General features: G+C 40.2%; 1 protein-coding gene across 3 annotated transcripts in view; it reads left to right on the top strand.

The window, feature by feature from the left end:
- Positions 1-14,431, top strand: part of FAM3D (FAM3 metabolism regulating signaling molecule D) — a 713,044-nt gene that overhangs the window by 102,026 nt on the left and 596,587 nt on the right. The gene's annotated exons all lie outside the window — the stretch shown is intronic.

The following is a 14,431-nucleotide window of genomic DNA, read 5'->3' as shown; positions in this document are numbered from 1 at the left end:
GCTATTTTAGTTCCTGCATACTAACTTTCTAAGCTAGTGCTATTGCTTGAAGTCCAGTGCACGATACAACCGATCACAATCATTTGGAGACTGTGTAATAGCACACATTCAGCTTGAGTTTTTTTTTTCTTTTCAATGTTACAGGCAGGCCTTGGAAAACATACTGCCAAACCAGTACTCATATGAGAGGGTATCTTGTTTGGCGGCACATTTTCCTTTCAATACACAAAAGGTTATTTTTGAAACTTTCTTAAAAATACAACTTTTACAGGACAAAGGAAAAATTACTGCTAAATGAGGTACGATCTCAGTTATGTACACAGACCGTCTCAAAAAACTACAGCTTTACTCCATCGCATATCGCCTACTCAGGGGCGATCTCTGCCTAACATACAAAGCTATGTCAAACCCAGAGCTGTTGGACATTCTCCACTTAAAGAAATCCCAATCCATCCGAGCTACACGCTCTAGGGACCTAAACCTTGTCACCACAATAAACAGAACATGCTGGAGGGATAGATTCCTGTCCCAGAGACTTCCCATACTCTGGAGCAGACTACCTATCTATGTCAAACAGAGCTCCTCATTAGCACTCTTCAAGAAAAATCTTGATGATTGGATGGGAAATGGGAAATTCACCCCAGGGATCACTTCTGTGGCTCTGCTCGACAGGGGCACAGGAAAATAATTTTCTTGGGTGGCGAAAGCCAGGGTACATTTTTTGGCTAGGCTTATATAATAGCCTAGTACCTACCTATGAATGTACTTCTTGCAGTACATTTTCTGTATTAGTTACAGCCCAGTGAATGTGCTCCCATATTAAAATTTAAAACATGAAATATTATGAAATAAGCATGCTAAAATCTCTGGTAGGGGGGCCATTATACATTTAAGCATTTTATCTTTTGTGTAATGTCTGCTTTTTTTCGTTTTATTATTCCATTAACTTTAAGTCAAGGTAATTTAGGTGTTATATTCCATTGACTATATCCATTTTGGGATGACTTCACTATTATTTATTTATTTTACATTTCTTTACCAGGAAATTCCATCTGGGCATGGATCCCATTTTCAGTGGAGACCCAGGGAAAAAAGCTCCATAAAGATTACTACAGCAAATACAGTAAATACAATAGGCATGTTAATAAAGTGCATTACAGAGTCAAAAAGTTAATAAGGTACAGTTTCAAGGCCAAGAAGGGAGCAAAAAGTAAATATACCATAAGGAACACAGTGTGTTACAATAAACAGTACAGTTGAAAGAACATTTTGTTGAGTCATTTGGTTACGTTCATCAGTGACTAGTACAGTAAACACACATTGATTGAGTAAGCGTATAGAAAGGAGTTGTTGCAAGCTTTAATAGAAGGTTAAAGTATGATGTCATCTAATTAAGTGAAGCTACCCAGGGTCAGAACAATTACATAACTAAGAACTACGTAAATGCGACCGGAGCAGTTTTTTGAAATTATTTTTGTTTTCAGTGGTCCCAATATCTATGGGGGTGGTATTCTATGCTTTTGCAACAGAAATGGAATACAAAGAGTCCCCAGAGCTATTGTTGCTTTTGCTTATGTCAGCCAGTACTTTATTGGTGGATCTTAATAGACATTTGTTAGAGCAGATATTAAGTGGACCTTGAAGAGCTTGAACTCTATCGGGATAGTATAGAATTTGGCAGGCTATTGCAAGCTGGTTATATGTGAGCAGGTTGGGTAATTCGAGCGAGGATAGTTGCTTGATTGCTTTGTAGTGATGTGTCATAAAGGGTGAGTCAGTAGCAAACCTAGTTATTGTATTGTAGCAGGTGTTTAGTTTGTTAAAGTCTGCTTTGTTTAGGTTAATGAGTATGGGGGAGGCATAGAGGAGTGTGTATAGTAGGAGGGTTCTTGCAATAGTGGCTTTACTGTCATTGGTGAGGTACTTTTTACATCTATATAAGGTTCCAAGTTCTTTATGGGTTTTCTTTATTGTCTGTGCAATGTGCATATCGAAATTCATTTTGTGATCTATGATAACCCCTAGAAGTTTGGTGTGTTGGACAGGTGTGATAAGGGTGTGCTAACTAAGTGCTATCTTTTGGTAAACTTATGCACTCATTTTTTTTCACTAATGGTACATCTTCAAGGGCCTCTCAAACCTGTTTCAGTGCTTGGCTCGTACTGATTCCCTTTTGTGCAATGAATTACCAGTATACACTTTCCTATTACTTTTTTTCTTGGAGACAATACTTGTTCATTTGTGTGAGAAAAGTGTTCAGCATCATATGATATATTGTACTGTTAGACAGGCAGTTACCTAGAAAGAACTATTTTTTTTACCTCTACATATGCAGAGTATACCGAGTTATGCCCACAACCTTTTAGGCTCTTCTGCATTTTTCCTCTATCACATTGAGAAGCTTTCAGACAAGACTGACAGTGCTTAGTAAAAAAATTCAGTATGTTCTGCACCTATTCTGAAATGGCATTTTATTCCTGTAAATTGAATGAAAGTTACTGGGTACTTTATTTATAGGAAAAGTCAATATGGGCTTCTGTCCTTGGTTACCAATTGAAAATTAATGTTTTTTGTTAAAGGTTATTTCTCAATAATATTTTTCTCAAATACTTGCTGCAGTGTACCCCTTGACTTGTGGACCTTGCAATTTAATTTCCATCATTAAAGTTTTTTTCCTGCTTGGAGCTAATGGTGAATACTGAGTAGATTAAACACGTAGTCTGATTTAACTTACTATTGATTTGTCTTCTTTGTGTCTAGCACTTTGGTTATAAATTAGAAATACGTACTTTTTTTTTTCTTTCTTGACTTAGTATGATTTATGAATTGCATGAAATGCTTTCTGGTCCCTGAGTTTACCCAGAGGTATTAGCAGTTAACCTTCCGTGTACCAAATACCAGTGTCAGCTTTGTAAGTGTATTCATATGGGGGGGGGGGTGCAGAAAAAGTGAAGTATTTCATAAGAATGTAATAAGCATTTCCACTTTTTTAACAACATACTGATTTTCATTTATGAAATGTTACTGTATAATTCAATAACTCTCCCTACAATGCTATATATAGGGGATTATGTGAACTGATGTTGTGTTTAGGATTGTCTCTTACCTTATGCCTGTTACTTTCTGGGATGGATTCTAGCTCTTCTGTGACACTGATTGAATAATGGATGGATGGATGGATGGATGGATTGATGGATGGATGGATGGATGGATGGATGAATGTAACTATTAAGCATGGGTCACTGAGATTGATCATAAGCAGCGGTTCAGCCAAGAGTTTTGGAATTATACACTAACTTCCAGGCATCAGTGACTTGCCAACTCTTTGTTTTATGCTCTACAAACCCCTTCTGCACTGCACCTAGAATTTCTTTTGTTCTTCGGCATTTTGGAGGCTCTCCTGTATTTGAACACTGTACTGGTATGTTAAACTTTCTAATCCATGGTGGTGGTGGTGCGGTAGCATTGTCGCCTCACAGTAAGACACTAACCGGTTCGACTCTCAGCTAGAGCGTCTGCTGCATGGAGACATGCATGAATGGGCGTACCTTCGCTGAAGGTTGTGCATTAGGGCTGGCAACTCAGCATGTAAAAGTCAACTGCCAATCATTAGCGGACCGGAGTTCCACTGTGGCGACCCCTAACTGGGAAAAGCCGAAAGACACAACAACAACTGGTATGTTAAACTTTCTACCATGAGTAGCTGGACTTCCATCTTACTAAAAACTCTGCTTTATTAACTGAGAGGATGCTTATAGGTTCATAGGTTCATAGGTTTATACTAGGCTATCTGCCCTAAGGCATTTATAAGCCTAGCCCAAATTATTGTGGCTTACGCCACCCCTTATATGAAAAAATACTGTGCCCATTAGTTTGTTGTGCCTCTGTCCAGCAGTGACCCAGAGATGATTCCCGGGGTAAACCTACGATCTCCCATCCACAGGTCTAGATTTCTCTTGAACAGAGTCAGCGAGGTGCTCTGCCTCACATGGACCGGGATTTTATTCCACAGCATAGGGCGTCTCTGAGTGATAAATCTATCCCTCCAGCACGTCCTATTTATATCCGTGCTAAGGTTTAAGTCGCTTGCTCTAGTGGTTTTGGTGGATTTGGATTTTTTGAGGTGGAGCATGTCCATTAATTCCGGGTTGGACATGGCCTTGTATGTCAGGCACATGTCACCTCTGAGCAGACGGTATGCGACTGAATAGAGCTGGAGTTTCTTCAATCTGGCAGCATATGACAGATTTTGGAGTCCCTTTATCCTTTTGGTGAGGAACTTTTGGGGTCTCTCCAATTGCTGCAGATGTCGGGTGAGATGCATCCCGAATGGGGCATTGTACTTATTGGTCTGATAAGTGAAGAGTACAGGGAACAATGACCTCACTAGATCTGGATGTGAATCCCTTCATGATCAGGTTGGCAATGTAGAAGGTCTTTCTAACCACTTTAGCAATGTGAGTGTCAAAAGAAAGGCCACTGTCAACCTGGGTCCCCAGGTCCCTGATAACCTCTTCTGTGCTTAGTGGATTGCCACCTATATGGTAGCTTGGGGTTACCTTGTTTTTCCCGAAGGGTATGACTATACATTTTTTGGCGTTTAACTTCAGGCCATGGCACTGGCACCAGCTATCTGTTTCCGTGAGTCCCTTCTGAAGGATATCCGTGTCCGATGCACTTTCCACTATGGCCCAGTTTGCAGTCATCTGCAAACTTTGTCAGCCAAAGTCCTCCCATGTTGGCCTGTACTTCTGAGAAGTAGATGCCAAACAATAGGGGCCAAGGACCGAGCCCTGTGGGACACCACTTGTGACCGGCTTGGAGTCTGACACAGCGCCAGCAACTCTAACCCTGTGGGTTCTGTCCTTAAGCCAGTTTGCAACCCATCTTGTGACATATGGGTTTACATTTAAGCTGGTAAGTTTTTCTACAATACCCGAGTGGGGTATTGTGTCGAAAGCCTTTGCAAGGTCAAGGTAGGCTGTATGGACTGCCTTTCCCTCATCAATGGCCTTGGTGACTATTTCAAGAAGTCAACCAAGTTCAAAAGGCATGATCTTCCCTTGACAAAGCCAAACTGGGTCGGGTCCAATGTCTGCAAGTCCCCTATATCTTTGTTTATGAGCTCCATTATGATCCTCTCCATAGCTTTGCAGACTAGACTTGTTAAGCTTATGGGGCGGTAATTACCAGGGTCCGTAGAGGCGCCACCTTTGTGGAGTGGGACCACAGTTGCCGTACGCCACTCCTTGGGCACGTATCCTGTGGTAAGGCTGAGATTAAACAGCTGCCTTATGTGCGGGTTTAATTCCTCATTTAGCTCGTGTAGCACACAGCCCAGGACACCATCCGGTCCCATTGATGCTGTGTTTTTAGCTTTAGAGAGAGCAGCTTTCACCTGCGCATTTGAGATGTCCGGGAGGCTACACTCTGCTGGGATAGTTATCTCTCCTTTAGGGGGGGAGGGGGGTGAAGTTTGCACTGAACCTGTCTGCCAGTATGTTGGCAATGTCTGTGGGTTCAGTGATTTTTGTATCATTTTGGACTAATTCTGAGCATATCTGTGAGTTTCCACCCAGGTTCCTAACATAGCTGAAAAAGGCCTTATGATTGTCCTTTGAATCCATGGCAATTTTTCTCTCAAAATTGGCCTTAGTTGATTTTATGAGTGCTCGTATTTTTTACTAATAATGATCAGGGGTGACTTCCTTTTATGGATTTTGTTCTATCATGTAATAGCTTTCTCCTCTTATTGTAAAGTTTGTTAATGGCTGGGGTCCACCAGACTGGACGTTTGCCCTTTGTGGAAAGAGTCTTGGTTTTATTTGGGATTGCCTGATCCATGCAGTCCTGGAGGTGTTCATAGAAGGCATTTGTAAGGGCTTCCGCAGCTTGGGTTGTGGTTTCCTCTGACTCAGGGGCCTTGAAGGATACCACACCAGTCTTGAGTAGTGTGAAGTTTGCTTTAGAGAAGTTCTTCACTATGGTCTTTTTGTTTGGGGTGGGGGGATGTGGATTTCCAGTGAGATTAGTTTATGATCAGATCTCACCAATGAGGGATATACTTCCGGTGTGGAGCATTTTGTCCCCATGTTTGTGACAATGAGATCTAGTATATTTTCTCCTCTCGTGGGAACAGTGACTAGCTGTTCCATGGCATTTGAATTTATGAACTCCAGGAACCGTTGGGCTAGAAAGTTAGGGCTTGAGTAATGTTCCCAGTCTATATTCGGGTAGTTGAAGTCACCCAATATGATGGTGTTTGGAGATACATTTATACCCTCCAGTGTCTTCAGGAAGGCTGTGCTAGATTATCTTTAAGTAAAATGCTGACTTTTCTTTGTTGTTAAGGAATTCAGATGTTTTCTTGGACATGCCATTTTTATTTTATTTTATTTATTTTATTTTATTTCACATTTGATTGATTTTGACCTTTTTATTAACGATTATAGTATTTTCCAGCGGTTTGCCCTACCAGAGCTTTTCACCCTCACTGTGCATTCTAGGGGATGTTGCTTGATCCAGTTTACTTTCTTCTTTAATAAAAAAAGTAAGTTTGTGTTTTCTTCAATGTAAGACAAGGCAGCTTAAAATCATTAGGCAGTTTAACAGAGAAGATTTTATTGCTTTACTCAATACTATTTTTCGAAGTTTTGTCCCTGTAACTCATAAGGAAGAGATAATTCTTCTAGAGTTTTGTGCTTATATTTGAATGAAGCAATTTCATGAGGTTATAGTGGGAAAAGTTGGATTAGAAACAAGTGTATGCTTAGTAAAAGTCTGAACTTTTGCATGGAAACATTCAAGAAAGTAAACAACACTAGGAACACATAAGTTAACCTTTTATAGTCATGCTCCTACAACTTTCAGTTGTGTGCTTTTTCTAGGTCCATAAAAAATGAACAAGCACTTGAATCTGTCTAGATTCAACCTCACCAACACAAGTGTTGAGGAAAAAAAAATAGAAAAACCAGCAGTTTTAAAAACTTTGTTGATGAGCTCAGTGACAATAATTTCCAAAAATCATGAAACCCAGATAGCGTTCCAAAGCAACAAGCCTTTATGGCCTTGTTTGTGGTGTTTGCCTAGAATATGCAGTTTAAAATTAAACAATATGTATATTTTCCACACCTACTTTTAAGTGTATAAAAGCTGATATGTTTAACATTGTAAAGTATTTCTGATTTCTTTTGTTACTGAGGATCGCTTGTCTGTGACGAATAAAGGCTTGTTGCTTTGGAACATTACCTGGGTGCAAACCGTCCCTGGCAAACCAGCAAGATTTATTGACCATGGCTTCCCAGGTTGACAGCAACTGGATCCCCATTTGAACGACACCAAAAACTAAGCCAATTACTGAAGTCAATCATTTTTGTTTATACGCATCATCATTCTAGGTGAGAGTAGTATGCTGCTCAAGGCTGGGGACATACCTGCTTGGGACATGTACTTCAAGAGCTCAACTATGTCGCTGTGTATATATTCCAGTGAGGTATGTCTCTGGCTGTTCACACCAACATGAACTATGACAGAGTCATAATGGTACTTGTTGCTGAGAAACCTGAGTGCATGTATGATCTGAAAAATCCTGGTGCCAGACAAGAAGCTGACCGTGACTTTCTCCTTATCTAGCTTGGTGAGTGGCACATCTGTATGTCTCACTAATGAGTCTCCAATGACAAGAAAATTTGTTTTTTTGAGTGTTTCACTTTATGGGCTTGGTGTGTGAGACAATGGTGTTGCTATGTGTCATGGGTGCTGTGGGGACTGTGTAGCAGTCTTGTGTTTTGGAGGTCTCTGGTATTAAGGTAAGTTTTTCAAGAGAACCTCCACATATGTAGATGTTTGTGTTTGATGCATACTATATGTATGCGTAATGGTACTATGTGCATATGTGGTGGATGAATTGACAACCTCTTATGTGTTACTGTTTTGAGTGTGAGAGAGTATGGATTCAAGATTCTTGGTGTAGATACACCTGTTGCACTCTGTGAGTTATTAGTAGAGGGTGGTCAGTGCATATGAGGCAATAGGTACACTGCCTCAAGAGACCCAAGTTAACAAAGTTGGCAGGAGAAACAAGGGTCGTCCAACTTCTGATAATGTTAGGTTGAAGACTGTTGTCACTAGGAGTGAGTTTTCAGAATCATTCACGGAGGAACTCAGTGGTTGGATATTTCTGCCTGGGGTTTTATTTTATTTCCTGGTGGTTAATAGGTTACAGCTCACTAGCAGTATTTCCTTGACTGGGAAAGCACTAAGGATGAGGGCTACACTAGTGTACTACAGTAGTATCTAAAGGAAAAATTGTTGAATTTAGCTGTCTGGCCTTGGTACACAATTGCGCTGCAGCGCACAGTGCTGTTCAATGCGCAAACAATCAGAAACCTGTTCAAATGCAGGCGCTAAATACCAGAAGCTAAAAATTTGAAAAAAGCTTTAAAAAGATTCAACAGGGCCAATGAAGATGCTTATTCCAAGCCCTAAACTGACCTTCCTTTACCAGACAGGGTCTAATCAACACAAACCTCTCACTAAAGTGCAGATAGACTCCTTCCAATCAAAGATGGTCTGGAAAACATGCCCAGAACAAACAACCACAACAAACAAACCCAGAGGAAGCAAACCTGTATCTGGACTATGCTCTAATTACTAGCTACCCTAGTTTCAGCGGGAAACACTAGAGAATTTTTGACTCAGCAGACAGATAGCAATGAGACACTAAAATGTTTAAAACAGCAGAGAATCAGCAAGGAAGCTCTAAAGAATGTTTTAAACAGTTAACGGTTCAGTTATTTAAACACTGCTTGGCAGGAAAATAAGAACAAGCAGAACAGATAGCTTTAAAACAGTGAAAAATACCAGTGAATGCTTAGCAAACAGTGAAAATAGCAAAAAAGATTTGCAAACAGTGAAAACAGCAATAAAATTTGACGTAAAAGGCACATTAATGCAGACAATTGCAGTACAACAGTGTAGTTTAGTACAGAGTATATAAATACAGTATAAAAGTAGGCGGCAGGCAATAAAAAAGTGTGGTAAATAGTATAAATAAGCAAAAAACAGGCAACTTATGGTTTGAATAGCTGAGTGTGAATACATTTTGCTAATGTCTTGGACAGGGGTAGGAGAATGGCAATTAGGTGGCAGTCAGTAATTTCTGTAGCATTTACATCTTTATGGAGGGGTATAATGTTTGATAATTTCAAGATGTTGGGGACATGGTTATCTTGTGTGGATCTATAAATTAGTATGGATGCATGAAAAGCTATAGCCTCTGTTGCTATTTTTAGTAACACATCTGAGGTAAGGTAGGTATTTTTTTATTGTTGAAGTGGGGAAACAATCAAGTTTAAATGTATCTTGTCAGTGGTATGGGGTTGTGGAATATTTTATTTCATACAGCTTTTTGAGATTGGAGTTTAAAGGCATGTAAATTACTACAGAGTGTTAGGTCTAAATGTGTTGCTAGGGAAGATGCCATCAGCAATGGTTTCTGTCTTGATGGAGGCAAATAGTGATCAGCCAAAGACTATATAGTTACTAGCTACAGCCAAAGACTATATGGTTACTAGGTACAGCCAAAGACTGTATGGTTACTAGGTACAGCCAAAGACTGTATGGTTACTAGGTACAGCCAAAGACTATATGGTTACTAGGTACAGCCAAAGACTGTATGGTTACTAGGTACAGCCAAAGACTGTATGGTTACTAGGTACAGCCAAAGACTGTATGGTTACTAGGTACAGCCAAAGACTATATGGTTATTAGGTACAACATTTAAGACACTGAAATCTGAAAGGTGAAACAGAACATTTATAAACTGGAGTTGCAAGAACTTGATGTTTTTTGGAATGGTTGTGACACTTACTCAACCACTGATGCTGGTAGGTTATAACAAACTACTGGAGTTGTCAGGAAATTAACAGCCAATAGTGAACCTGCTAATGATAGTGGCTGCAAAAACAATAACTAAAAACTGGAACTCAGAAAGCAGAAAGGCAAAGCAGTATTCCTGGCATAAAAATGCATTTAGATGGCTGTCTTGGTATACATGTAGGAAATCACAGCAGAGCGATAGAGTATAAAGTCAATCTTGATTTGTATGGTAGTCTCAGTTCTGTGTTTAGGTAGTGAAAGTGATTGAAATGTAGAGCTTTTGTTGACCTTGTCACAGAGTTCTTTGTACAGACAATCACTTTGCAAGTATTGAGCTGCTGAATTATCATTATGAAAGTTCAGTTTTGTAAGTTGCATTTATATGTTTGGAGATTGTGCTTCTTGCTAATTGGATTGCATGTGTTTTCTTTCATTTATCACTTTGTGAGAGGTTAATTGAAGGTATTTTTAATCACTTGATGAGCTGAAAGCAAAGTGATATAAAATAAAGAGTCAAACAGTTCCAGTAGTCTTTGGAGCAGCTAAGTGAGTAAACATATATTTCAATAATCCCTCAGTGTGTTACCAGGTACTAGTGACCCATATACATTTCAGAACATGATCATTCTGGGTATAGCTGGACAATAAGGAAGGGAGTAGATTAGCTAATAGCAATGGAATGCAGAGACACAGCCGTGACTATGGCCCAGGTAACCTATATCCAATGAGAAGATAGGAATGCCCATCCTGGGGGAAAGAAAGGAAAAGCAAGTACATGGTACACACACTGCAGTTGGATTCCCCAGAGCGGGGTTAGGGAAACTACTGCAAAGTGCTTCTGTGGATGGATAGGGTTCCCTGCCAAAGTTAGGTTCATAGGTTAGTACTAGGCTAACTGCCCTTATGGTCCATTTTAAGCCTAGCAAATTACCCCATGTGAGAATCAAACCTTGCATGTTGTGTTTGTAAGGTAAATACCTTAACCATTATGCTAATCTCCCACCCCTTCTTGAGAAAGTTTGAAGAAGTTCAGCACAGTGCACCCACTGCATGTCCAACCTATGGGGAGTTTTTGTGCATGTGTGCAAGGAAGTAGTGGTGGAAAAATACTACTATAGAAGCAGTGTGATGTGGACCCAGGATGCATTGATCTTCTTTCTGGCCCTAGCCCTTAAATGGAGAATGACTGGCGAGTTTGGAGGGGTAGGTAGACTGGGCAGTCAAGAAGATGCATGGAGGGAGTGTGCTGCTGGTCAGCTGTGTAGCAGATTAAATAGAGCTAAAAAAGGAAGTCTCATTGTTAGTGGAGCAACAAATAACATGCTTGTCTGCAATGCAGAAGACTGTGGGTGCTGTTCCATGTGTTGATCAATTGCTGACATTGCAGTGCAGCCGAAGGAGGGTGCTGTGTCATCCTTTGAATGAGACATTAAATCAAGGTCTGATCTGCTTGAGATGGTGGTAGCTAAGGTGGATGTAAAAAATAACATGGGCTCTATCAAAATGAGATGGAGTGCTTTATTAACTTTTGCTTTAATTTTATATCATATAAAAATTACATCAGTTGCTTAGACACATCATATTTTTTAACCGTCTTTAATCGTTTTTTAACTTAAAATTATTTAAAAGTAATCAACCCAAAAGAACTTAACTAAACAGGCCAGTAATCAAGGAGCCTCAGTCCTCACCACTGACACCAATCAGAGACAGTCACTAAAAACAGGAATGGATTTACATAGTATTCTGCATCAAGCACAATTTCCCCCAAGAGTACACAGGTAACACTTTCCAGAACTGGATTCTCTGTCTCTCCAGATCCCAAATAAGACTCACTTTGGAGCACTGTGTCCCAGTTCCAAGTAGCTGACACATCCTCACCTGGGTATTTGATTTTGCTCACACACACACACACACACACACACACACACACACACACACACACACACACACACACACACACACACGCACACACACACACACACACACTCCTTGGAAAAACTGGCACAGATTTGCTAGCTGTGCCCCTTCTGCCCGACTATAAAGTAACTACGTCACCACCAGTCAACCACTCTAAGGCTCTTAAAAGGGTATCCAATTATACTGAGTAAAACAATAGTAATATAAATGGTAGAGTGTAACCAAAGCAGCAAGCCTTTTCACAGTGGCCAAGGCATCATTAAAATAAGGACAAGTACTCTCAAGATGTTAAAAGTAGTCTCTAAAAGACCAGCTACTATGAAAGGTATAAAATATTTAATAATAACTAAACTAGAAAACATGAGAATACCAAATATCTATGTACAATAAACACCAGAGTTTCAATCACAGGAGAAATAAAAATAATACAGTTAGATAGATTCACATAGATGCAGGAAAACAATACTTAACTAATCTTATTGTATTTTCTAATTGTCTGAATAATAACTTTCCCTAGCTAGCTTAATTACTACAGCAAGGCAAGATAGGATACTGAGATGCTTGCTTCCACAAAGCAAGGTGATGAGCTTCTCACTTCTAATTAACTGAACTAAATAACTGAACTCAACTGACATAGGATCATAGGATCATAGAATCATAGGAAGTTACTAGGCTATTGGCCCGAGGCCCTTACAAGCCTAGCCAAGAGTTTAGCCCATGTTTAGACAAGTCAGCACCCAAAGCCCCTGCCCAGCAGGGACACAGGTGGAATCCCAGGGGTGTATTTTTTGTTTCTCATCCAGGTTGCACTTGAAAAGGGATAATGAGGTACTCTGCTTGATGTAGAGAGGGAGTCTATTCCACAGATGAGGGGAGTCTCTGGGACACAAATCTGTCCCGCCAATAAGTCCTGTTGATGTCACAGACCATATTGAGGTCGAGCTTGTGGGCTACTCGAGTGGAGCTTGACTTGCGGATATGCAGCAGCCCCAACAAGGTGGGGTCTGAGATTGCTTTGTATGCCAGACAGAGGTCACCTTTGAGGAGTATGTATGAAACTGAGTAGAGGGACAGGGATTTTAGCCTATTTGTATAGGGTAGATGTTTGAGGCCTTGGATTCTTCTTGTGAGGAACCTCTGTGGTCTGTCCAGCTGCTGCATGTGTTTTACAAGGTACATGCAGAAGGGGGCATTGTACTCAATAATTGGCCTTATAAGGGAAGAATACAGAGATGTTATGACCTCCTTGTCCCTGGATGATATACCCTTACTTATGAGGTGCGCCATATAGGAAGCTTTCCTTACAACAGAAGCAACGTGGTGCTCAAAAGTCAGGTTGCTATCAACCTGGGTACCCAAATCCCTCATGACTGATTGTGTGCTTAGGACATTGTTATTAATGTGACAATATGTGGGTGGGTCTACTTCACCCTGTCAAAGGCCGACAATATTGAAGCTGATATGGTTGGCACCAAAATGTCGAAAGTGAAAGTCATTGCGTAAGGGGAGATTTCCATTTACTGCAATGTAGTGCGATCTTGGAGTTGGTATATTTAAGTAGCGGGGGTGTGGGGGGTGCAGAGGGCTTGCCCCCCTGCATAGTGCAATTTGTGTTGTGTTTGGGTGTTGTGTTTTTTTTATGTGTGTTCGATATTCAGGGGTTTCGACATTTTCATGTTGATTATTACACTGTCAACAGTTTGAGTTTTCGACAGCATAATATAAATGCTATGTGGGTACATCACTCTCCCCAGAGAGGATGATGATGCATTTTTTGGCATTCAGCTTGAGGCCATGTTTCTGGCACCAGTCATTTGTTTGGGTGAAACCGTCTTGGAGGACGTCCACATTGCTTGCAGTCATCTGCAAACTTGGTCAGCTATAGCCCATTGGTTTGGCCTGCACCTCAGAGAAGTATATCCTGAATAATAGAGGCTCCAAAGGACTATGATAACTGTCATAGATCTTTATATCAGGTTCTAAAGAAAATAAAACAAAACTGCTGTTAGAGTTCCATTGTCTTAGTGCTGGTTATAGAATGACATCACATTTGATCACCTGACTTTGGTGCAGCAGACACTCAGAGCTTTGCTTAGATCTGTTGCAGTGTCTGAAAGCGATAGAACAGTTTCAAAAACGTCTTCTCTTCCCTTCCAGAATCATAAACATTTAATCAGTTATAGTAACACTGTTGATACAATTTTAACACAAGCATCTGTACACGTCAGTGTAGTAGTCAAATGATACAAAATTATTTACAAAACTCCAGCTAACTATGCTGGCATATGTTACACATGCACTGTACTATTCTCCTGGCACAGATGGCAATACCTTTCATTGTCACACCCCACCTGCTTCCACAACTATCTTCTTAGCTCAGCTAGTACATCATCCTCTTCTATTTTCTTGTTATATAACAAATTATCATAACTTTTTTTTCCCACATCACCCATGCATACCTCTCAACTGTACAGATTTTTGCAAAATGTCCAGATTTTGGCCTCATATCCTTGGTCCGTTTTTCATAAAATTGTAGTTTTCTGACAACTCAGTGGTAAATCATTAAAGACGGAAGTTAGAAAATAATGATAGGCATTTGAGTTTCAGACTTCATGTCCTTCAGAAAATTCATGTC

Source organism: Protopterus annectens, chromosome 7.part1 (genome assembly GCF_019279795.1).
Source record: "Protopterus annectens isolate FY-2018-M chromosome 7.part1, PAN1.0, whole genome shotgun sequence".
Classification (NCBI taxonomy): domain Eukaryota; kingdom Metazoa; phylum Chordata; order Ceratodontiformes; family Protopteridae; genus Protopterus; species Protopterus annectens.
The sequence above is the reverse complement of the archived record's forward strand: the minus strand, read 5'-3'. Positions and strand labels throughout refer to the sequence as shown.